The sequence below is a fragment of the Bubalus bubalis genome, chromosome 15, assembly GCF_019923935.1.
Source record: "Bubalus bubalis isolate 160015118507 breed Murrah chromosome 15, NDDB_SH_1, whole genome shotgun sequence".
Taxonomy (NCBI): domain Eukaryota; kingdom Metazoa; phylum Chordata; class Mammalia; order Artiodactyla; family Bovidae; genus Bubalus; species Bubalus bubalis.
This window is the reverse complement of record NC_059171.1, coordinates 35987468-36012571: the sequence shown is the minus strand read 5'-3', so window position 1 is coordinate 36012571 and position 25104 is coordinate 35987468. Positions and strand designations below refer to the sequence as shown.

The 25104-nt window shown below is 41.0% G+C and overlaps 1 long non-coding RNA gene across 1 annotated transcript in view; it reads left to right on the top strand.

The window, feature by feature from the left end:
- Nucleotides 1-5768: 5768 nt before the first annotated feature.
- LOC123329349 overlaps nt 5769-25104 on the top strand; it is a 53919-nt gene continuing 34583 nt past the window's right edge. Inside the window, exon 1 of the long non-coding RNA XR_006544725.2 lies at nt 5769-5900. This is a non-coding gene — a long non-coding RNA (uncharacterized LOC123329349). The remainder of the gene's footprint in view (nt 5901-25104) is intronic.

Sequence of the window (25104 nt, the reverse complement as noted above, 5' to 3'; positions counted from 1 at the left end):
GATGCTGAGGTTCTACATTAGATTCCAAGCTCTGTCTTTCCATATCCACCTTGCTGGGCAGTCAGCAAGGTTGATCCCTGGGCAAGAGAAAGGCAGTTCCTATTCTCTGGGACCTGGCCTGATGTAATCAGGCCTCAGGGCTCTAGTGTTGAATATAAAATTTTTATAGAACCTCAACATCAGACAAGAGCATGAAAGATGGAAGGTTCTGAGTCCAATGTGATGTTTGTCATCAGGCCACATCTCTGAGCCCGATTCTCCATGAGGAAAAGTAAGAAGTGATTTTGTTTCCCTTGAAAAGAAAAAAAGAAAAGCCCCACCTTGGGCTGCCTCCTAACAGAACATGATACGGAGGGAAGAGGACCTTCTTTCCCACATCACTGGAGGTTACTGGACCCTGTGCAACTTGGGCACTAGAAGGGATGGTTAACTCTGTGAAGGTGTCTGGCAGGCCACGGAGGAGAACTGCATTCTGGCACCTGATTGGAAAGTGATGCTCAGAGAAGCAGAGGAGGCCATTGGTCTGTGAGCACAGAAGAGATGTCCTCTAGGGATCCCCAGATACACACAAGGGGCTTTATAGGAAGCTGAGATCTTGAATTATGTAGAAGGAATGAAGGAAGGAAGGACCAGAGAAATTGGGGCTTACCCTTATTGTCACTTTGTTAATATCCATGGTCTGTTGAGGTATAGTGGAACCTAGCATAAATATTTTAAAACACCAAATCAACCAATTTCACGTGCATTTAATTAAAATGAGCCTCTTCCTCAGTTTGGCAACGATGCACAATGCACTTTTAACAGCTTTGTGCATCATTCCCAACCTGTAAATGCAGATAATCAGGTTTACTTATTTATAAGGTTCTTTGAGGGCTGGGGATGAAAGTCTCTTTTAAAGTACAAAGCATTAATTTTTTGTGACAGAGTGCTGTACGAGAAATGAACATGAAGCGATAGAAACAAGTTTGTGTTCTTTCTGGCTTTTGGTTTTTAGTTGCTTTCTTCAGTGAGACACAAAAGCCAGCCTCCAACAGGAGATCTGGGGTTTGAGATAACAGAACTAATAAAGTCCTGGAAGTATAAAATCCTAGATAGGCTCAAATCGGCTACTCCTTTTGAAGATGGGAGAAGTAAATTGATAGTCAGAGTATTCTGTACAAATGAACTCATTTCAGTAAGTTGCACTGATAAGCCTAGGAGTATGTAAATGGACCTCTATTTATAGACCCGTTACATCCATTTTTGACCAGGACGAGCCAGTGGAACGATTGCAATAGTCAATCATTACAAGTAACTAGACCACAAGAGAAAAATTTGCCAGTTGCTAGGTGATGACTTTCAATCTATCATTTTAAGCAATAAATATAAGATGAAGTTATGAGGAGAGAAGCTATTCATAGCTAAAACTCTAGCTTAAATGGCTATTATTTATTGCACGGAACTGAAATCGGATGAAGTTGAGAAACCCAGCATACCAACCCAGAAGCCAAGATGCTATACCAGCGGACATCTTTCAAGGACAAAACCAAAGGTAAAGAGAGAACAAGGATTTAGGAGAAGGATGAAGAGGATACATGTTAAAAAAAAAAAAACAAAAAAAAACAAAAAAAAAAACACCATGGACCTGACTGTGTCACTTCTTATTATGCTTCAAACCATGAAAGGCAAAAGGAGTAAGCATTGTTTCATTATTTAGAACTTTGCCATTTCTCAAAAAGATGAAAAGTCCATCAGACCCTATCGATTAGCGAGCAGGTGGCAATAATGTATTTGGCACAATGGCAGACGTGAATGTCATGGAAGGCCCTGCTCTCGGAGAGCATGGAAATCAGTCTGGAAATACACGTAATCCAAGTGAAACAGAGAGTCACAAAAGGCATCAAAATCCATTGGTTAAAACCTATACCTGACCTAAAGCAAGTGCTTCATCAATGCCAGGTTTAACGATAAAGAATTGTGTAGCACAGTGTATACTATTGCTGGTCTATAAGGTGGAAACTTCAGCTGTCTAAAACACAGCTGAGAATTACAAAGCACAAGAAAAAGCCTTCCCTCATCACCCATTTACCTTCACAAGCCCGGTCTTCTAGAACAGTGGTTCTCATACTTTAGGGTGCATCAGAATCACCTGGGGAACTTGGTTAGTCACACATCACTGGGCCCCACCTCCCAGAGTTTCAGATCCAGTAGGTCTAAGATCATTTGCCTTTCTAATGTGTTCCCAGATGATAGTGATACTTCTGATTTGGGGAGCATATTTTGAGAACTACTGATGTCAAAGATTTTAAGCAAATTTAAAGGCATGAAAGAAGAAAATAATAACAGCTAGTACTTAATGGGTACCCACGATGTCACTATGCTTCAAATCCTCTATTAGGGGATAGATGGAATGATTGATGATAGATAAAGAGATGATAGATAGATGATAGAGAGAAAGTCTCTAGTTTTCATATATGCATAAACACAAAAATAGGCATTATGAATTTCTAATTTTATAGATAAAAACCTGGAACTAGGAGAAATGAAAACACTTTCCCACAGCTTGTAAGAAGTAGAACACAGTTTTGAACTCTAGCCTGTCTCAGTTAAAGCCTACGGTCCCTTCCCCATACCATTCTGCATCTCAGCAAGGCAGCAGTCACCTGTTAACGATAAAAAACACCAGCTCACAGTGTTAGAAGAGCTTAAAAACCAACCAAAACCAGAAAGTAGAACAGACAGCATATTAAAAAGCAGTGACATTACTTTGCCAACAAAGGTCTGTCTAGTCAAAGCTATGGTTTTTCCAGTAGTCATGTATGGATGTGAGTTGGACTGGAAAGAAAGCTGAGTGCTGAAGAATTGATGCTGTTGAACTGTGGTGTTGGAGAAGACTCTTGAGAGTCCCTTGGACTGCAAGGAGATCCAACCAGTCCATCCTAAAGGAAATCAGTCCTGAATATTCATTGGAAGGACTGATGCTGAAGCATCAATACTTTGGCCACCTGATGCAAAGAACAGACTCATTTGAAAAGACCCCGATGCTGGGAAAGATTTTTTTTTTTAAACTTTACATAATTGTATTAGTTTTGCCAAATATCAAAATGAATCCACCACAGGTATACATGTGTTCCCCATCCTGAACCCTCCTCCCTCCTCCCTCCCCATTCCATCCCTCTGGGTCGTCCCAGTGCACCAGCCCCAAGCATCCAGTATCGTGCATCGAACCTGGACTGGCAACTCGTTTCATACATGATATTTTACATGTTTCAATGCCATTCTCCCAAATCTTCCCACCCTCTCTCTCTCTCACAGAGTCCATAAGACTGTTCTATACATCAGTGTCTCTTTTGCTGTCTCGTACACAGGGTTATTGTTACCATCTTTCTAAATTCCATATATATGCGTTAGTATACTGTATTGGTGTTTTTCTTTCTGGCTTACTTCACTCTGTATAATAGGCTCCAGTTTCATCCACCTCATTAGAACTGATTCAAATGTGTTCTTTTTAATGGCTGAGTAATACTCCATTGTGTATATGTACCACTGCTTTCTTATCCATTCATCTGCTGATGGACATCTAGGTTGCTTCCATGTCCTGGCTATTATAAACAGTGCTGCGATGAACATTGGGGTACACGTGTCTCTTTCCCTTCTGGTTTCCTCAGTGTGTATGCCCAGCAGTGGGATTGCTGGATCATAAGGCAGTTCTATTTCCAGTTTTTTAAGGAATCTTCACACTCTTCTCCATAGTGGCTGTACTAGTTTGCATTCCCACCAACAGTGCAAGAGGGTTCCCTTTTCTCCACACCCTCTCCAGCATTTATTGCTTGTAGACTTTTGGATCGCAGCCATTCTGACTGGTATGAAATGGTACCTCATAGTGGTTTTGATTTGCATTTCTCTGATAATGAGTGATGTTGAGCATCTTTTCATGTGTTTGCTAGCCATCTGTATGTCTTCTTTGGAGAAATGTCTATTTAGTCCTTTGGCCCATTTTTTGATTGGGTCATTTATTTTTCTGGAGTTGAGCTGTAGGAGTTGCTTATATATTCTCGAGATTAGTTGTTTGTCAGTTGCTTCATTTGCTATTATCTTCTCCCATTCTGAAGGCTGTCTTTTCACCTTGCTAATAGTTTCCTTTGATGTGCAGAGGCTTTTAAGGTTAATTCGGTGCCATTTGTTTATTTTTGCTTTTATTTCCAATATTCTGGGAGGTGGGTCATAGAGGATCCTGCTGTGATGTATGTCAGAGAGTGTTTTGCCTATGTTCTCCTCTAGGAGTTTTACAGTTTCTGGTCTTACGTTTAGATCATTAATCCATTTTGAGTTTATTTTTGTGTATGGTGTTAGAAAGTGTTCTAGTTTCATTCTTTTACAAGTGGTTGACCAGATTTGCTGGGAAAGATTTGAGGGCAGGAGGAGAAGGGGACGACAGAGGATGAGATGGTTGGATGGCATTACCGACTCCATGGACATGGGTTTGAGTAAACTCCGGGAGTTGGTGATGGACAGGGAGACCTGGTGTGCTGTAGTCCATGGGGTCGCAAAGAGTCGGACATGACTGAGAGACTGAACTGATCTGACAGAAGAAAATACAAAAAAATCACAGTAGCTGTGGTTTTTTTGACATACAGTCTGCCCCTCTGCAGGCTGGAGAGAAGGGACCAGTGTTGAACTGCACAGTATTATTGCTTGGGGTGACCAAGCAGTGGGGTGGGTGGCCGGGCCTCCCTGATGGCTCTAACCTTCTTATGGTTGAAGCAGAAACTGGCTGGGATGACTTTCAAAATCCAGAGAATGGACAAAAAGAGATGCTTTAAAATTACACACTCTCTTGGAAGGGCTCATATTTCTCCACACTGACATTGACTTTGACCCCAAATAATATGTGGAAGCCAACAGGGTTAGAGCTCTAAAAAGTGTCTCCTCTCCCTCTTCCTCCTCCTTCTGCTCCTTACACAAAGAAGAGCTTTTGGTTCCGAGCCGAGAGTGGCCATGTAACATTTGGAAGTAGGCACCCATTCCCCTCGTCACAACTCCTACCCACTCCTACCCACGCTTTTGCTTCCTGCCTTGAGATAATATAAGCCCCTCAGGTTTTGTATCATCCAGATATTCTTTTCCTTTTTCTGATAAATTAACTTTATTATATTTTGTACATAACAGATAAGTGGTGATTGGGGGAAGATTATAAACAATATAATTAGGAGTGCATTTCCAGCAAAAACAAAGCTTTTAGGTTTTCCTTCAGTCTTTGTTAAGTATTTCAGGACCTGTAAATTAATGCCAGGGGTTTCCCTGGTGGCTCAGTGGTAAAGAATCCTCCTGCAATGCAGGAGATGCAGGTTACATCTGTGGGTCAGGAAGATCCGCTGGAGAAGGGATATGGCAACTACTCCAGTATTCTTGCCTGGGAAGTCCCATGGACAGAGGATCCTGTCTGGCTACAGTCCACAGGATTGCGGAAGAGTTGGACAGACCTAGCAACTAAACAACCATTAATGCCAACAGTTTTCTACACTTGGGGTTTACCTTCCCCTTCCCCACATGCGAGCACACCCGAACCTGACGCCGGTTGATGACCTGGGCTCCCAGTTATTCCCCAGCCAGGCCCCATTGCGTTTCGCCCACTTCCCTCTGAGGCCCTGCCAGGCCCTCTTCCCTGAAGCCCAGACACCTGCAGGTAACATCGCTGATGGGAGCTACCCGGGACCTCAGCAGTTGGGGTCGGGAAACGTGAGTGGAGCAGTAACTGACACGAGCCCAGGTGGGCCTGAGGAGGAGGAGCAATGAGCATGCGCCACCAGACCTGGGGCTGCATGGAGGAGAGCCAGGAGGCGGCGGGGGAGGAGCCTGGAGGAGCAGGAAATAGCTGAGTTGGCGATGTGGTTGCTAGCGGTGACCCGGACGCAGAGCAGGTAAGACAGCAGCCCTGGAGGGAAGAAGAAGGCCCCTCCTCTCTCCCCTTGCGCCCCATGACTCAGTGACCCCGAATGAGTTTAGTTCCTTCGGGAATGGCTTGCCTTGCAGAAGGAGTGAGATTCAAGAGCAGTTGAATGTACCCCTCGCGTCCCCCGTCTCCCCCACACCTATCTGCTGATGCCTGCTATTACTTTAATAGCAGATAAGACCTTTCACTTCCATACTTACAAGATTGAATTATGAGACAAAGAACAAATGTTCCCTGACCCAAATGTATCCATAGTAAAGAATAAGGGACTAAAACGGCCACCCACTCCAGTATTCTTGCCTGGGAAATCCCCATGAACAGAGGAGCCTGGCAGGGTACAATCCATGAGGTGGTGAAAGAGTAGGACATGACTGAGACTAACCAACAGTGAGGGGCTAAGGTGAGACCTGTCCCGTAGATAGAGGTTAGGAAAAGGGACACCTCCTTTTCCACCTAGATTCTCTGATTTGACTCACCAAGGCATCCTGTGGCTGCAAAACTCTCCCAAGTGCTTCTGAGTGTAGCGGAATATGAGAAACAGCTCTGGTATCTCTCTTATCTTGGTTTAAATCTGCGGTCTCTCCTGCTGCTGCTTTCCCCCCTTCTAAAAACATACTGTATCCAAACTCTAGGAAAAAATGCTTTCATCAACCCAGCATCTCCACAAACTCCTTGTCATTTGTATTCTTTTTTTTTTTTTAATTTTTTCTCAGTTTATTGAGTTGTTTTTGATATATTACATTGGGTAAATTTAAGGTATACATTGTGATGATTTAATACATATATATTGCAGAATGATTACCAGCATAAGATTAATTAATACATTCATTTCCTCACATAATGAACTTTTTTTGATAAGAACACTTTAAGATTTAGTCTTCTAACAAATTTCTTTTTTTTTTATTTTATTTTATTCTTAAAAAATAATGAAGGTTATGCCTGCCTGATTATTTAAACCCATTCAGTATTTAACCCCGCAAAAGCAGACTCTGGTCTCTATAACCTGCCAAAGCAGGGTTTTTGGTTTTTTTCTGTTTCTCGAACCCAGATGCCAATAACTTAGTGGCTCAGTTGGTAAAGAATCCGCCTGCAGTGCCGGAGACCTGCGTTCAGTCCCTGGGTTGGAAATGGAGAAGGAAATGGCAACCCACTCCAGCATTCTTGCCTGGAAAATCTCATGGACAGAGGAGCCTGGTGGGCTATATATAGTCCATGGGGTCACAAGAGTCAGTTACGATGTAGTGGCTAAACCACCACCTCCTCAACTTTAATGATGCAGTTGATATGGAGACTGTTTAATCTTTGAATCCCTCTCAGGCCTTGAATTTGTGACCTCAGTTAATACTGCATTTCCTCCCTTACCAACCATGGCTTCTATGTCACTGTTACTCTTTTTTCATCCTCTACCCCATAGCTGTAGAAATTCCCCAAGTTCCATGCACTTTCCCTTAGCAATCTTGCCCATTTGTAGGAATCAATAATCACTTTTTAAAACCATCTCTGCCTTCTTTACCTGTTGCCCAAGACTCTCGAGAAGTCTAAACCAAGATTCCACCTATGTATTCCACCTGTACATCCCCATCAGGCTCTTCCAAGTCGACATGTCCCAAATGAATCCATTGTTATCCTCTAGCCTTCTGTTTCTTCCCCACTCTCTCATCTCTTATGGAGTTACCCAGAGTTGAATCCTCAACATTATCTTGGAGTTACCTTTGTTTTCTTCCATTTCCTGCTAATTAGAGCACAGTTTCCATAACTATGCTAATACTTTCACGGAAGTACAATTGACATACATACAATAAGCTGTACCTAAAGTGTTTAAGTGATAAATTTGGCCATATGTATATATCCATGAAACACACAAGATAGTGAACAGAACTATAACAAAAAATGTCTCAGGCTCCCCTTCCCAACTGTCCCCTCCCCAGCCCAGGCAGCTATCTGCTTTCTATTACTAAAAGTTACTTGGCACATTTTAGAATGATATTGATCTTTTCCTGTGATTGTTTGCCATTGTGTTCTTTTGTGAAGCATCTGTTTAGTCTTTTGCTAAAATGTTAATTTACTTGTTAGAGAAATATACTGTTATTATTACATTTGAGGGCTGTTTATATATATCCTGGATACAAGTGCTTTGTCAGATTTATGATTTGCAAATATTTCCTTCTAGTCTGTGACTTGCCTTTTCATTCTCATCATGGTGTCTTTTGAAGAGAAGTTCATAGGCTTGATGAAGTCCAATTTTTTTTTCTTTTATAGATTGTGCTTTTGGTATTGTATCTGAGAAATCATTGCTTAATCCAGGGTAGCAAAGATTTTCTCCTGTTTTTCCTTCCTGAAGTGGTATGGTTACAGGCCTCACATTTTAGGTCTGCGATCTATATTCAGTCAATTTTTATGTATAGCTTGAGATGTAGATCAAAATTCCTTTTTTCTTTTGCATATGGATAGTATATTGTTCTGCACCCACATTTGTGGGAAATTCCAACAAAACTCTCTGCTTTGTTGAAATCAATTCATCATATATGTGTGGATCTCTCTTCGTTTCTAGACCCTTTATTTCACACCATTGATCAATTTGTCTACAAGGATGTCAATATAACATATCTTGATTATTGTAACTTCATGATAAATCTTGAGACCAGGAAATGTAAAGTTTGTTCTTCATTTGGAAAGAATTGGCTATTCTAGGGCCACTTAATTTCCATACAAATTGTATGGATTTTGAGTGGAATTTATTGAATCTATAGATCACCTTGGAGAAAACAGATGTATTGTAATACCAAGCCTTCAGCTCCACAAGTATATCTCTCCATTTATCATGTCTGCTTAAATGAACCACAGCAGCGTTTTGCAGTTTTCAGTATACAGGTATTATTCATCTTTTGTTAGATTAATCTCTAACTATTGTGAGTTTTATCTTGTTGGGTTCTGTGTATTTTTATATTCCCATAAATATTTGTGAGCTTGCTCTGGAATATGGTTAAGTTACTTGGAAATTGGAAACAGTTTGATCCTTCTGAGTCTTGCTATAAAGCTTTGTTGGGCAGAACCAGAGCAGCACTTAGTCCAGGATTAATTTTTCTCCACTAGTGAAGTAAAACCCTGCTGAGTACCCTGCTTTATGCCTTGTGAATTACAACATTTTCTACTCTTGCTGGTGTGAGCATGAGGTCTTCCTGGCCCTGTCTGAGATCTTATGGACTGTACTCTCTGATCCTCTTGGATGGTTCTTTTCCCAGCCTTGGATAGTTTCCTTATGAATAGGCGCCAATCATTACTCAGCTGAATATGCAAGAGATGTCCTCTACAGAACCCCATAGTCCTCTCTTCTCATGTATTTCCTTCCACGAAAACTCTAAGTCCCTGGGAGTTTGACCTCCCTGTACCCACCCTTTGTCTCCTCAACTCAAGAAGACCGTTGGGATCCACCTGAGTTCTTTTTCCTTTCTTGCTACAAGGCCTGGACCTGCTCTCCAAGCAATAAACTGGGGCCATCATAGGGTTCACCTCATTTGTTTGCTATCTTTCTGAGAACACTGTCCTTTGTTGCCTGATATCCACTGCCTTGAAAAACTTTGTTTCATGTATTTGTCCATTTTCTCAGTTATTTTAAGTAGGAAGACAAATCTAGTCCCACTTCTTCCATCTTAGCTATACAGAGATGTCCTCCGTGTCCCATGACTTTATTCTACAGATTCTATTCTATTCTCTTTCATTCATATTTTCTATTCCACTGACCTCATCGTAACATTGTAAAAACAACAATGAAATAACTTTCATTTATGAACCCTTGCTGTGTGCCAGGGCCTATGTCACATGCTTGATAAGTGTTATATCCAACAACCATGGCTGTGAGTTGGGCTTATTTACCCATGAAGTATTTAAAACATTTAGAACAGCTCAAAGTAATGTAAATATTCTCAACAACTACAATGGACAGTGCTAAATTTTGGCCACATTTGCTTTAGCAGATGTGAAAATTCCCTTTGTATCTTCTTCCCCAGATCAATTTCCAACCTTCCCTTGCTTAAGATAGCTTTATTCTGGAGTTGGCATTCTTCAGGTCCATGGATTTGTACATTCAAGGTGGACTTATCCCCATTTTACTAATGAGGAATCTGGGACATAGGTTAAGTAACATGCACAGAATTGTTCAGTTTATAACTAGTGGGACTAATTTTGGAGGCCAAATCTCTCTGGTCCAAAACTATGTATCAGTACTTCACTCCCAAGAATACATTCATCTTCCCACAGTCCTATTCAGATCACACCATTTGCCAATTTTAAATGCTATGCCTGAATTAAATAAAAGATTTTAATCTCAACTTTGTAGTCCTGACAAAGCGTGACTTCAGTGTACGTAGCCACGCCTGCCCTGTGAAACCTTTTCCAATCATACCAAACCACATTTTTCCACAGTATCGCAGTGAATTTTCTTGCTGCTGTGTCTTGCCTATATTTTTTTTTCTCCTTCTTGAATGTCTTCGTCTCCCCATACCTGTGGATTAAAATCCATAGTGATCTCTCGTAGCTTATCTGACAAAATACATCACTGATTCATTCATTTATTCATGTCAAATACGGATGTCTGTAAAGAGCAGATGAGCGATGGCTATTTGAATCCTTGCTCCTTCCCTCCACTTGGTATTCTGCCGCTCTACTCAAAACCCATTAGCAAAGTATTTTTCATCTCTTCCCCTAGCATTTTGCCATATTTTATAGTAATTCGCATACATACTCTCCCTCTTCTGTATGGTAATTTTATCTCTGTATTACTGTGAATGTCTAACACAGTGCCTTTGGACATGATGGGTGCCAATAAATGTTTCTTAAATTGAATTATACACTCCAAATCTGGATATTCTGGGAAATGTAGGAATTGATAGATATAGTAGTATTTGTTTTTAATTTACTTTAAGCTGCTTAAAAATTACTGAATGCAAGCATTTCCTTTTCTTGTACATCCCTAGAGCCCTTTCAAAACATGCAGTGCTCCGGCCCACGGGGAGCCTTGCTAGCCAGTGTTCCTCCAGCAAACCCCTGAAACACAAAAGGAAATCTCAACTCTGTGCTTCCACCCACAGAAAATGGCATTCACATCTTAAAACCAGTTGGCTGAAAGACCTTTGGGTCCAAGCAAGTGATATTAGGCCAAATGTTCTCACTGATACAATCTGACATTATCTCATATTGCACATGTTTAGTTTGGAGTTTTGGTGTAATTGATGGTGTATTATTATTATTGCCACATTAAATGCCACTGCCATGAACAGAGTTGCTATCAGTGAGTCTTTTTATGGTCACTGAGCTGCAGAGCAACCCTGCTTGAGCTGGAATGACAGATACAGTGAATTTTTTCCTCAGCTAATTCCATGCGAATTTAGCCCCATTTTATAGTTCCCCTTGCCCTCTACTAAAACAGGATAGTGACTTTGAGATTACTCATTATATAAGGCAGAAAATAAACCATGTATTAGCACTATATATTATGCAGGGAAGCATGCTTTAAGACACAAAAAGTATTTGGTGCGGGATAGAAATGCGTGGATTTGTTTCTATGCTTGTGACACAATTTTGCTCAGCTAGGTGGATTAACCAAAGAGTGAGAAGGGAGGAAAAATACCTGAAACCAGAATAAATATTCCAGGCTGCTTCACCCTGTTCAACTCTTTGTGCATGGACATTGCTGATTTGGACATGTACCGTTTCGTTTTCATTATTCATCCTCCCAGAAGCCTGACAGACTAGAAATGTGCTAAGGTGTGTTGTGAAAAAGTAATGAATTCTTGGCCACAAGCACCCTCCCCAGCCCACACTCCATTCACTAGCCATAGCAACACAGCAACTCCCTGAGGCTTTGGTCCAAGGAGGAGCCTAGCATCACCCTCCTTGAAGCACATCCATTTTCAGCTCTGACAGGGTGCATCAGTGGGCATCTTTCTGGTACCAGTGTAATTTAGATCAGTTAGCACTGGCTGAGTACCTGTGGCATACCAGACTCAGCACTACAGTGGATACAATGTGATGCCTGGTTTTGCAGCTCTCATAACCTAATAGATCTAGAAAGAACTTTAAGATACTGTATTAGGGGGACTGTCATTACTTGTGGCCCACCCAACAAGGAAATACGTTGTTTAGCCACCGCATTCGGTAATGAGGTATCTGTCCTGTGTGTTCTAACCATGAGATTCTTTTTTTTTTTTTTGCATTTTAATTTTATTTTATTTTTAAACTTTACATAACTGTATTAGTTTTGCCAAATATCAAAATGAATCCGCCACAGGTATACATGTATTCCCCATCCCGAACCCCCGTCCCTCCTCCCTCCCCATTCCATCCCTCTGGGTCGTCCCAGTGCACCAGCCCCAAGCATCCAGTATCGTGCATCGAACCTGGACTGAGATTCTTTTTTAAGTGTGTTTATATATGGCTGTGCTGGGTCATCCTTGCTGTGTGGGGCTTTTCTCCAGTTACTGCGAGCAGGGGCTACTGACTAGCTGTGGTGGGTGGGATTCTCATTGCTGTGGCTTCTCTTGCTGGGGAGTGCAGGCCCGAGGGCATGCAGGCTTCGGTAGTTGCAGATCCTGGCTCCAGAGCACAGGCTCAATACATATGGCACACAGGCTTAGTTGCTCCCCGGCATGTGGGATTGTCCCAGATCAGGGATTGAGCCCGAGTCTTCTGCATTGGCAGGCAGATAGATTCTTTACCACTGGGCCACCAGAGAAGTCCTGACCATTAGACTCTTATTCTAATTTAGAGTTGACTCCATTCTAACTTTGGTAAAATGCAACAGCTTTCTACCCAGGACTTAATAAAAATCAGTGAAAAAGATTAATCAGGTTGGACCTGCAAGCTAAAGCAGATTTGATGTAATTTACTAAATAGATACTAATAAATATATGCATGTTGATTATACATACATATGCAGTATTAAAGTTTAATAACTAAGCTATAACTAATATGCAGAGCCAACTAAAATTTAATTAGTGTATGAGCAGTCTTGCTAACAGTGTTGCCCAAAGGGACGTCACCATCATGTAGGGTCTAGTTCTTCTTAGCTTCTCTCCAGTTCTTCTATATCTGTCTGCTCAGTTCCTTTGGTGGGTCCAAAACTGGTCACCTGTGAGACCATCTGCTTAGTTTTTTATTCCAAGGCTGACATACTGTTATCGATAATTGTTACCTCCTTCTGTCATTGCTCTCAAGGTTCAAGCATTTAGTCTTCACTTAAGGCTTTACTATATGTCATTATATTTCAGTACCACCCAACCTTTTGTTGTTCCAAATTTGCTTTTGCACAAATGTGTGCGGTGCTGGACTGCAGGATGCTCACTATTCTCCAGTGTCCACTCTGCACTACTGTCTGTTCCAGCCACATAGATTCCTTGTCAGTCCTGAAATTTACTGATGTGAGGGGTTCTGTAGAACACCCTAGGTCTCAGGTAGGGAAAGAACAACTTCCAGGCTAAGTGCTTTCTAAAAAAAGTTTCTGCATTGTGTGGGCATTATTGATGCACTTTTTTCTCCCTGGGGTTTCTGTAAGTGATCGATACATGCATGTTTATATGAGGTCTGCACTAGAGTAACATGATGAACAAAGCACCATGGGAACACAGAAAAGAGACTGTTGAATTCTGAAAGGACAGTGATACTTGATGATGATGGCTAGAAATTTTGTTCTGGCAGAGGAAGGGCATTCCAGACATAGGGACTGCCAGAAACATACAATAATTCATTGTTGTGAATGGCATGTTTAAAGACTGTGTGGCCCCCAGGTGTTACTGGAGTACAGGTGACTTGAGATGAGGTGAAGCGGCAAAGGGAGCAAGGTTTTGGAGGTCCTTGAATGCCATGATAAAGGTGTTGGAATTTGTCCTTTAAAAAAAAAATCTATCCTTTGGCTTTTTGTTTAAGCAGTTTTTGACATCTGTTTTTGTTTTTTCAAAGGAAATAGACTGCAGTGTAGTAGGTGGACCAGTGGCAGGTGGAACAAGTAAGGTGACTGTTATCCAAGTGAGAGACAATGAACTTCTCAATGAGGATGATAGCAGGGAGAGTAGGGGATTGTGTCATTTCAGATGTAGATTAAAGGGAGTTAAACTGTATGAAGGAGAAGGAGGACCAACAGTGAAGTTCGGGTTTCTGAATTGAATGACTGGGTAGACTTCGATATCACTGATTCGGATTAAAAATATAGGAGGTGGTGAATGAAAATCTGCATTAGAGAGATTTGGAGGATGGGAAACAGAGATGCCACTCTAGCCTATAATCCTTGGTTCATGGTCTTGCCATTAGTCATCCCTCTTCTAAAGCAATAACAAGGGAGAAGCTCATTTCTGTGACCAGTGTGAAGAATGAAGCTTAGTTCAGCCAAGGTAAGTGAGAATACACCTGAGCACGAGCCACTGTGGTTATGACCAGCGCCTTAGTACCTAGGCTTCCAGAAGCTCCCTATGTAAATTGACCTTTCCCCTCTCCCCAAGAGGTAGATAGCATTATTGACTCCAGTCCTTTACTGCTTTTGGTATCCACACCCTTGATCATATATCTTTGCTGTGCTACCCACAGAAGACATGGTATACTTTCCTTCCTCTTGGCTCTGAGCTTACCCAATGACATGTTAGTAGGTGGGATGCAAGCAAGGGTCTAAAACGTGCTTGGGCAGCGGGGCTTGCTTGCTCTTTTGTACTTCACCCACCGCCATCAGGAGTCCTTTTCCCTGAGTCACTTTCTCCCATTCACCCATTTACGAAGCACAGCCAGTCCACAGCGTGGAGTTTAGCCACCCAGACCCACATGAGGAAATAGTTTCATGTCACTAGGGTGTTTTGGGGATCTTTTTTGGAATGCCGACCATATTTAAAGTCTTTATTGGATTTGTTACAACATTGCTTCTGTTTTATGTGGGTTTGTTTTGTTCTGTTGGCTGTGAAACATGCAAGATCTCAGCTCCCCCACCAGGAATTGAACCCATGCCCTCTGCATTGGACTTCCTGGACCACTGAGTTTTGGTGTGTTCTGTTATGTGGTGAAGGGCTTCCCTTGTGGCTCAGACAGTAATGAATCTGCCTGCAAGGCAGGAGTCCTGGGTTCAATCCCTGGGTCAAGAAGATCCCCTGGAGAAGGGAATGGCTACCCACTCCAGTATTCTAGCCTGGAGAATCCCATGGACAGATGATCCTGGCAGGCTACAGTCCATGAGGTCGCAAAGAGTCAGACAGGACTGAGTGACTAACACAGTTTAGGGAGGTTATGCAGTGAAAACTGATACAGCTAGTGAGTGGAAAACATGGCTCTTGGCGGTGATCCTCTCAGCTTCTCTTCAGCCAGCCTGAGGTTGAAAGAGGCTGGCAGAGCCCCCAGCTTGTACACGCTGGTCTGAACAGCAGCTTGCACAGTGACTGCTGAGGTTAAACAGATCTAGTCATATTAGTGATGGGACCCTTCACGGATTTTCCGCCACCACTTGAAAACCATCCACTTCTGCTCATGAATGGCATTGTGCTTGTGTTTCTCAGATCACTAGAAACAGAAATTCCTCGCTTAGTGGTGGACTTTTTGCAAACCTTAATTAATCCCAAATCAAAAAATTAATGCTGTTTTGAATCTCAGTTTTTTATTCCATCCTAACTCTTAACTTATTTACGGGGCAGGCTGTGGGGGGAACTTGTTTCCTTTTCTGCAGAAGTAGACTATCTGGTCAGATGCCAACTTTAAATTCTTAAAGATGAGTATTAAGTAGACCTTTGGCCTTGCTTTTTCTGGGTAAACAATCCAAATTCACTTAACCTTTCCTCAGAGGTTCAATTTGCCAATTATGTGACTGTTCTTTGGTCTTTTCTGAACCCTTTTCTACTTTGTTACATCTCTTCTAGGTTGTAAAGACCAAAATTGGACTGGTCTTTACATCGGAACTGGTGCTAAGTGTGACCCCTGTACTCTTGGGTCTTTGAGAAGGTGCCAGGTCAGATACCACAAGGTTGGATTAGTTTCCATTGCACAGTTACAGAAGGTCTGTGCTCACTTTGGATATCCCAGCCACCTCTGGGACTCCCCATCTTGTAACTTTGGCATTGATTTTTTTATATATAATTTTATTTTTATTTATTTTTAGCTGTGAGGGTCTTCGTTTCTCTGCAGGCTTTTCTCTAGTTGTGGCAAGTGGGGACTACTTTCTAGGTGTAGTGCATGGGCTTCTCATTGTGGTGGCTTCTCTTATTGCAGAGCGTGGGCTCAATAGCACACAGGCTTCAGTAGTTGTGTCTCCTGGGCTCCAGAGCAAGGGCTCAGGAGTTGTGGAGCATAGGTTGGTTGCTGTGCAGCATGTGGGACCTTCCTGGATCAGGGATTGAACCCATGTCTTCTGCATTGGCAGGTGGATTCTTAACCACTGAACCACCAAGCAAGCCTGGCATTGACTTTTGATACTTCAGACTCTTAATCTGTTATTTTGTATTTGTCATGACCACTCCAAGTTGGTGATGGTTGTTCTTGATTTTCATAGAACAATACATCCTTCTGCTGAGACTCTAATCTTTGTAATTTAGATTTGAGATTTCAAAAGTTAAAGAAAAGACAGGCACATTAGTTAATTAGAATGGTGGGAGGGAGACTATAGAGGAAGGGGCTATACGTGTACTTATAGCTGATTCACGTTGTTGTTCAAAAACTAACACAACAATGTGAAGCAATTATCTGTCCAAAAAAAGTAAATAAATGAAAAAAAAAAAAAGAATGAACACACACCACTTTTGTAATACTAATCAAAGATAGTATTATGCTTAGTTACTAAATATAAATATTATACTAAGATAGTTAAATAATACCATAAGGTTATAGCCTGCCCAAAGGAAAAATGCAAAATGGTATCATTTCTCATATCCGTGAAAGGATTCCCCCGTAAATACAAGGCGAGGAAAATTAACAATAGTCATAATAGCTAACATTTATTGAGTAAAAACAATGCTCTAGGGGTTATACTATTTCTGTACATTTTTGTAGATTAGGCTTCCCCAAAAAGACATAGATTAAAAAAAAAAAAAAATTTGTGTGAATGTGAACTCACTAAGTTGTAGACCCAGCAGAAACCAGGAAGGGCCTGGAGAAAGTAGGAACGGAAAGGGAAGAATTCAAGCAAGTATGCAATTTCAGGTATGCAGTTTGCTCCTGGAGGAATGAAATCCATTCCAGTTGAACATTCCTGGGATAAGTCATCAAGACAGTGTGGCATTAGAGACAAAATGAACTCATAGATCAGTGGTACAGAATAGAGTCCAGAAATAGACCTATACACACACGGTCAATCGATTTGCAATAAAGAAGGAAAGGCGATTCCACTGAGAGCTATCAGTTCAGTAGCTCAGTTGTGTCCAACTCTTTGCGACCCCATTGCAGCATGCCAGGCATCCCTGTCCATCATCAGTTCCCTGGGCTTGCCCAAACTTGTGTCCATTGAGTTGGTGATGCCATCCAACCATTTCATCCTTTCTCCTCCTCCCACCTTCAATCTTTCCCAGCATCAGGGTCTTTTCCAATGGGTCAGTTCTTCACATCAGGTGGCCAAAGTATGGGAGCTTCAGCATCAGTCCTTCCAATGAATATTAGGACTGGTTTCCTTTAGGATGGACTGGTTGGATCTCCTTGCAGTCCAAGGGACTCTTAAGAGTCTTCTCCAACACCACAATTCTAAAACCATCAATTCTTCGGCACTCAGCTTTCTTTATAATCCGACTCTCACAGCCATACGTGACTACTGGAATAACCAAAGCTTTGACTAGACAGGCCTTTGTTGGCAAAGTAACGTCTCTGCTTTTTAATGTGCTGTCTAGGTTGGTCATAGCTTTTCTTCCAAGGAGCAAGGATCTTTTAATTTCGTGGCTGCAGTCACCATCAGCAGTGATTTTAGAACCCAAGAAAATAGTCTCTTACTGTTTCCATTGTTTCCCCATCTATTTGTCATGAAATGATGGGACCAGATGCCATGATCTTAGTGTTTTGAATGTTGAGTTTTAAGACAGCTTTTTCACTCTCCTCTTTTAATTTCATCAAGAGGCTCTTTAGTTCTTCTTTACTTTCTGCCGTAAGGGTGGTGTCATCTGCATATCTCAGGTTATTGATATTTCTCCCAGCAATCTTGATTCCAGCTTGTGCTTTATCCAGCCCAGTGTTTCTCATGATGTACTCTGCATAGAAGTTAAATAAGCAGAATGACAATATACAGCCTTGACGTACTCCTTTCCCAGTTTTGAACTAGTCTGTTGTTCCATGTCCAGTTCTAACTGTTGCTTCCTGACCTGCATACAGATTTCTCAGGAGGCAAGTAAGGTGGTCTGGTATTCCCATCTCTTGAAGAATGTTCCACAGTTTGTTGTGATCCACACAGTCAAAGGCTTTGGCATAGTCAGTAAAGCACAAGTAGATGTTTTTCTAGAACTCTCTTGCTTTTTCAGTGATCCAGCAGATGTTGGCAACTTGATTTCTGGTTCCTCTGCCTTTTCTAAAACCAGCTTGAACATGTGAAAGTTCTCTACTCATGTACTTTTGAAGCCTCACTTGGAGAATTTTGAGCATTACTTTGCTAGCATGTGAGATGAGTGCAATTGTGCGGTAGTTTGAACTTTCTTTGGCATTGCCTTTCTTTGGGATTGGAATGAAAACTGACCTTTTCCAGTCCTGTGGCCTACTGAGTTTTCCAGATTTGCTGGCATATTGAGTGCAGCACTTTCAGAGCATCATCTTCCAGGATTTGAAATAGCTCAATTGGAATTCCATCACCTCCACTAACTTTGTTCATAGTGATGCTTCCTAAGGCCCACTTGACTTCACATTCCAGGATGTCTGGCTTTAGGTGAGTGATCACACCATCGTGATTATCTGGGTCATGAAGATCTTTTTTGTACAGTTCCTCTGTGTATTCTTGCCACCTCTTCTTAATATCTTCTGTTTCTGTTAGGTCCATACCATATCTGTCCCTTATTGTGCCCATCTTTGCTTGAAATATTCCCTTGGTGTCTCTAATTTTCTCGAAGATCTCTAGTCTTTCCCATAATCCTTTTAATAAATGACACTGGAACAATTGGCTGTCAATATGCAAAAAATAAAAAAAAATGAACTTCAGTTCATACTTTACATTATATACAAAAATATCTTAAACTAAAAATAGATAATGGGTTTAAGGCACAACTTAAACTTTGAGACTTCTAAAATAAAACAGAAAATCTTTAGAACCATGGATTAAGCAGAGATTTCTTAGATGTCACAAAAAGTATAATCCATAGAAGAAAAAATTCTTATATGGTACTTAATCAAAATTAAGAATGCTTACCCTTTGGCAGACTCTGCTGAAGAAGGATAATATCAAGCCATAAACTGAAAGGAAAGATTTGCAAATCCCTATCTAATAAAGGACTTGTACCCACAAGATATACAGAACAGTCAAAATTCAACTATAAGAAAACAGTAAAAATGAGGAAATGTTTTGAAGATATGTACATGGAAAATCATGTAAGATCATGCATGGCATCCAGTCCCAATCACTTCATGGCAAGTAGATGGGGAAATAATGGAAACAGTGAGAGACTTTATTTTCTTGGGCTCAAAAATCACTGCTGATGGTGACTGCAGCCATGAAATTAAAAGATGCTTGCTCCTTGGAAGAAAAGTATTACCAACCTAGACAGCATATTAAAAAGCAGAGACATTACTTTGCCAACAAAGGTGCATCTTGTCAAAGCTATGGTTTTTCCAGTAGTCATGTATGGATGTGAGAGTCGGATTATAAAGAAAGTTGAGAGCCAAATAATTGATGCTTTTAAACTGTGGTGTTTGAGAAGACTCTTGAGAGTCCCTTGGACTGCAAGGAGATCCAACCAGTCCATCCTAAAGGAGATCAGTCCTGGGTGTTCATTGGAAGGACTGATGCTGAAGTTGAAACTCCAATACTTTGGCCACGTGATACAAAGAGCCAACTCATTTGAAAAGACTCTGAGGCTGGGAAAGATTGAAGGTGGGAAGAGAAGGAGACGACAGAGGATGAGATGGTTGGATGGCATCATCAACTTGATGGACATGAGTTTGAGTAAGCTCCAGGAGTTGGTGATAGGCAGGGAAGCCTGGTGTGCTGAAGTCCATGGTGTTGCAAAGAGTTGGACAGGACTGAGTGACTGAACTGAACATGGCAAATACTTATGTACAATTCAACATCATTAGTCTTTAGGGTAATTCAGATTGAAACAACAAACATATATCGCTTCAAATCTACTAGAATGGCTGTAATAAAAATACAGAGAGTTACAAGTGTTGGTGAGCCTGTAGAGAAACTGGAATGCTCGTCAGTTGATGGTGGGTATGTAAAATGTAACACCCGCGTTGAAAACTAGTTTGTGCTTTCATGAAAAGTTAAGCACATATTTCCCATATTACCCAGCAATTCCACACTGAAGTATCTACTCAAAAGCCAAAACAAGAAAAAGAAACAAAACACATGTCCACACAAAGACTTGCCCACAAATGTTCATAGTAACATTATTCATAATTGCCAAAGAGCAGAAATCATGGCTGACGTATGTACACTATTGATACTAGGTATCTAATAGATAACTAGCTGAAAATATACTCTACAGCACTGATGCTGCTGTTTAGTTGCTAAGTCGCATCAGACTCTCTGCAACCGCATGGACTGTAGCCTGCCAGGCTCCACTGTCCATGGGATTTCCCAGGCAAGAAGACTGGAGGGGGTTGCCGTTCCCTTCTTCAGGACATCTTCTTGACCCAGGGATTGAACCTGTGACTCTTGCTTGGCAAAGAGTTTTTACCACTCTTTACCACTGAGCCATCTGGGAAGCCCCTGCTGTATAGCACAGAGGACTCTATTCAGTGCTCTGTGGTGACCTAAATGGGAAGGAAATCCAAAAGAGAGGGGATATGTGTAAATGTGTAGCTGATTCACTTTGCTGTACAGCAGAAACTAACACAACAGTGTAAAGCAGCTATATACCAATAAAAATTTAAATAAAGAAATGTCCACCAACTGGTGAGTGGATAAATAAAATGTGTTATAATCATACAATGGGATACTATTTGGGACATAAAAATAAATTGTAATTCATGTTACAACGTGCTGCTGCTGCTGCGTCGCTTCCGTCGTGTCCGGCTCTGTGCGATCCTATGGACGGCAGCCCACCAGGCTCTGCCGTCCTTGGGATTCTCCAGTCAAGAACACTGGAGTGGGTTGCCATTTCCTTCTCCAATATGGCTAAACCTCAAAAACATTATGCTAAGTAAAAGCTTGGTGCAGTGGCCACATATTATATGATTTAATTTCTATATGAAGTGTCCAAAAATGACAGATCTGTAGAGAAGAAAATACATTAAAGTTGACTATGACTCAGGGTAGGAATAGGGATTAAGTGCCAGCAAGCATAGGGATTTTTTTTTTTTTTTTTTTGCAGAGGTTTGCAGAGAATGATGGACATAGTCTAAAAGTGGATTGTGGTAATGGTTGCATAACTCTGAAGATTTTCTAAAAATCATTAAATTGCACACTTAAATTGGTTAATTTTATGGTATGTAAATTACACCTCAGCAAAGCTATTTTTTTAAAAGATTATATTTTTTAATATTGTTATTGAATTATAATTGATTTACAGTGTTGTATTTACAGTGTTGCTATGAATATAGTGGTGTGTGTACATTTTTGAATTATAGTATTGTCCAGGTATATGTTCAGGAGTGGGATTGCTGGATCATAACGGTAATTCTATTTTTAGTTTTCTGAGAAACATCCATACTATTTTCCCTAGTGGCTGCACCAACTTACTCCACCAACAGTGTCGAAGGTTCCCTTTTCTCCACACTCTCTCCAGGATTTATTATTTGTAAACCTTTCAATGATGGCCATTCTGACTGGCATGTGGTGGTTCTTTCTAGTTTTGACTTGCATTTCTCTAATATATAGCAACGTTGAGCATCTTTTCATGTACCTATTGACCATCTGTATTTTTTCTTTGGAGAGATGTCTATTTAGGTTTTCTTGTCCATCTTTTTTTCATTGTTTTTCTGTTGTTTCTGTTTTGATTTTGTGTTGTTGTTGAGTTGTATGAGCTATTTTTGTATCTTGGAAATTAAGCCCTTGTTGGTAACCTCATTTACAAATATTTTCTTCCATTCTGTGGGTTGTCTTTTCATTTTGTTTGTGGTTTCCTAGGGAAATCATATTGTATATACAATTTTGCATTCCACTTTTTTCACTAAAAACTATACCATATGTATTTGTTAAGTCATTAAAGATAATTTGAAAATATCTTTTTAATAACTACTTACTATTTCTTTATATAAACATACCCAAGATTTATTTAATAGTTTCCTATAGACTGTTTATGATTTTTAAAAATATTTTGTTTAACCTCTTTGTATACAATGACTGTGTAACCACAGACATGTTCACCTCTCAGAACTTTAATTATCTGATAGGAAACGAGCATAATTAAGAGTTCTGACTTCTTAAAGACAAAATGGCTATTCTGAATATTATATAAAGTCAAGTGTGAAACAGCATGGTAACGACAGAAACCATCTAGATGTTAGCCATTATTACTGCTATTAGCAAACTTTATAGAACTTTAAATTTATGATTATTCCTCAGAATAGAATCACAGCAGTGAAATCTCAGGGCTTATTTTAAAACAACAACAACAACAAAACACAGCTCTCTAAATTAGAAGTAGGCAAAACACGTTCTTGGCTCTTCTCTGTCCCCCTTTCTCAGTCTGGGAATCCAAAATGATTCTTTGCGTTCTTGCTCTGATGCCATGAAGAGTTCCGTGGCTATAAACTTTTTATTTCTTCAATCACACCCCATCAGCCTGTGCTTTCTCTCCTCGTGGGGTATGGACTAGGTGGCCTTGGATAAAGACATTGAACAAAAATGACTGTGGGTGACAATGATTTATATGCTTCTTCACTGGTAACATAGTTGCCTTTTCATTAGGCTCACTAGAGCCTAAATCTAGAGAATTGGAGCATGGAGTCTTCAAGATTCTCTAGGAAGGTTAACGGGGAAAATCGTTGGTCACTGAGTGTTCAAATCACAGACCATTTTGCATGTTGTTGTCCTGCCCTAATTCCTTAGCCTGGTAGGCAGAGGCCTTAATTATTTACCCCCTGTTTACTTCTTCAGCTTTATCTCTTGCTTCACTGTCCCTCCAATATGATACTAAAATCATACAGTAGAAGGTCTTGCCATTCCCCCAAATATGTTAGGCTTTCTCCCCCACAAAGCTCTATACACTATGATTCCCTGCCTTGAACACTCTGTACCTATCCCTACTCCCTTTATTTGGCTACTCCTACTTGTAATGCTGGCATCGTCTAATAAACTACATCTTCTTGGAAGTGGTTCTGTTCCCAAGCTCAAGTTTGGTGCTCCCTCTTTAAGCTCCCATGGCACCCTGTCATTACCCTTACTGGATTTAAATGGCCTGTTTATTTGCCTTCTCCCCAATCACATTATGTGGCAGCCATGGGGTTGCATCACTTTGATCTCCCTTCAAGAAAGAGCTTGCTATTTAACTGCAAGGAGTGCAGTTAGCTGACAGCCTCCAGCTGTTAATGCCTTCAGGATCTGCCCCAGCTTTCAAGCTGAGACCATGATCTTTTCCGGCAGCCTCAGCCAATGACTGAGCATAATAGCGGCACTGGGGCCAACTCGGAGCTCCTGCAGTGGGCAAGCTCTGAGTTGGCCAACTTGGTCAGATCTGCACGGTGGTCTGAGGTGCTCGCCGCCTCATTATACTTCTTTCATCTCTCCTCTCACACATGTCATGTCTGTGTTGGGGGCCGAAAATGTTCCCTTCACAGTCTCACCTCCTCACCCTCACTTTTATGGAATTGCTCTCCAATAAACCTCTTGCATTCCTCAATTTATCACTGCATCTGTTTTCTGGAGAACCTAAGACAGACGATGAACTTTTTAAAGGGAAGGACCATATTCTTATTCAAGTTGTATTTCCAGCTCCCATAACAACTCACAGTAGGATCTCAGTAAATAATTTGGGAAGAATTGAATGAATGAATGAATGCTCAAGATAATGGTTAACTTTAAATGATATCTTGATCTTATGTAATTCACAAATGCCAGTCAACAGTCAAGAACATTCTGATCTGAAGACCCCAATTCATTCATGAAATGCATTGTAGGAATGACATAATTGTGCCTTTTGAAGTGGACATTTTCCAACGGTTGGATTAATGCTAAATATAAATTACCCCTTAAGAGAATCGCATGGTCTGCAGTAGTGGACTATGAGTCATAATAGATATTTGTATTTGAAATTACACAATAGCTATAAAATTATTATTTACTATCAAAATAGCAAATTTTAAATAGTATGGCCTATGCCTGGAAACCCTGTCTCAATGTTGCTCTATAAAATAAAATCCAAAAGCATTCAACATTTTTCAAAACCTGGACCCTCTTTACTTGGCACCTGGCACACTACCATCTGTGTCCAGGAAGCAGCTCCCCCGTAGACTATGAACTGCTTGAGGACAGCACTCCAAGAGCACACCAGGCACTTCTTTGTATCTAATCCCTCCCACCCTAACTTAAACTGAAGCTGAAACTCCAGTACTTTGGCCACCGGATGTGAGAAACTGACTCACTGGAAAAGATCCTGATGCTGGGAAAGATCGAAGGCAGGAGGAGAAGGGGATGACAGAGTATGAGATGGTTGGATGGCATCACTGACTCAATGGACATGAGTTTGAGCAAGCTCTGGGAGTTGGTGATGGACAGGGAAACCTGGAATGCTGCAGTCCATGGGGTCGCAAAGAGTCTGACATGACTGAGCGACTAAACTGAATTGACCCTAACTTCACCCCCAGCATCTGTAGGAGCTGCTTTGTATTGGAAAGCAGTGCATTTCAAATAAAATGCAAGCTTCATCACTTACTAATTTTGACTTTCATCATCTAAAACTCCTCCTTATTTTCCATCTTATAAGAATTAGTAGTGAGATTTGGAGATCCTGTTTCCTTTCTTCTGCTTGCTCTCTCTCTGCCTCTCTCCTCTTCTTTCCTCACCCTTTCCTCTTCTGATTTTTCCTCTCTCTCCCTTTCTTCCCCTCCCCCTTCCTTCTTTCCTTTCTTGTATTTTCCAAACATTTATT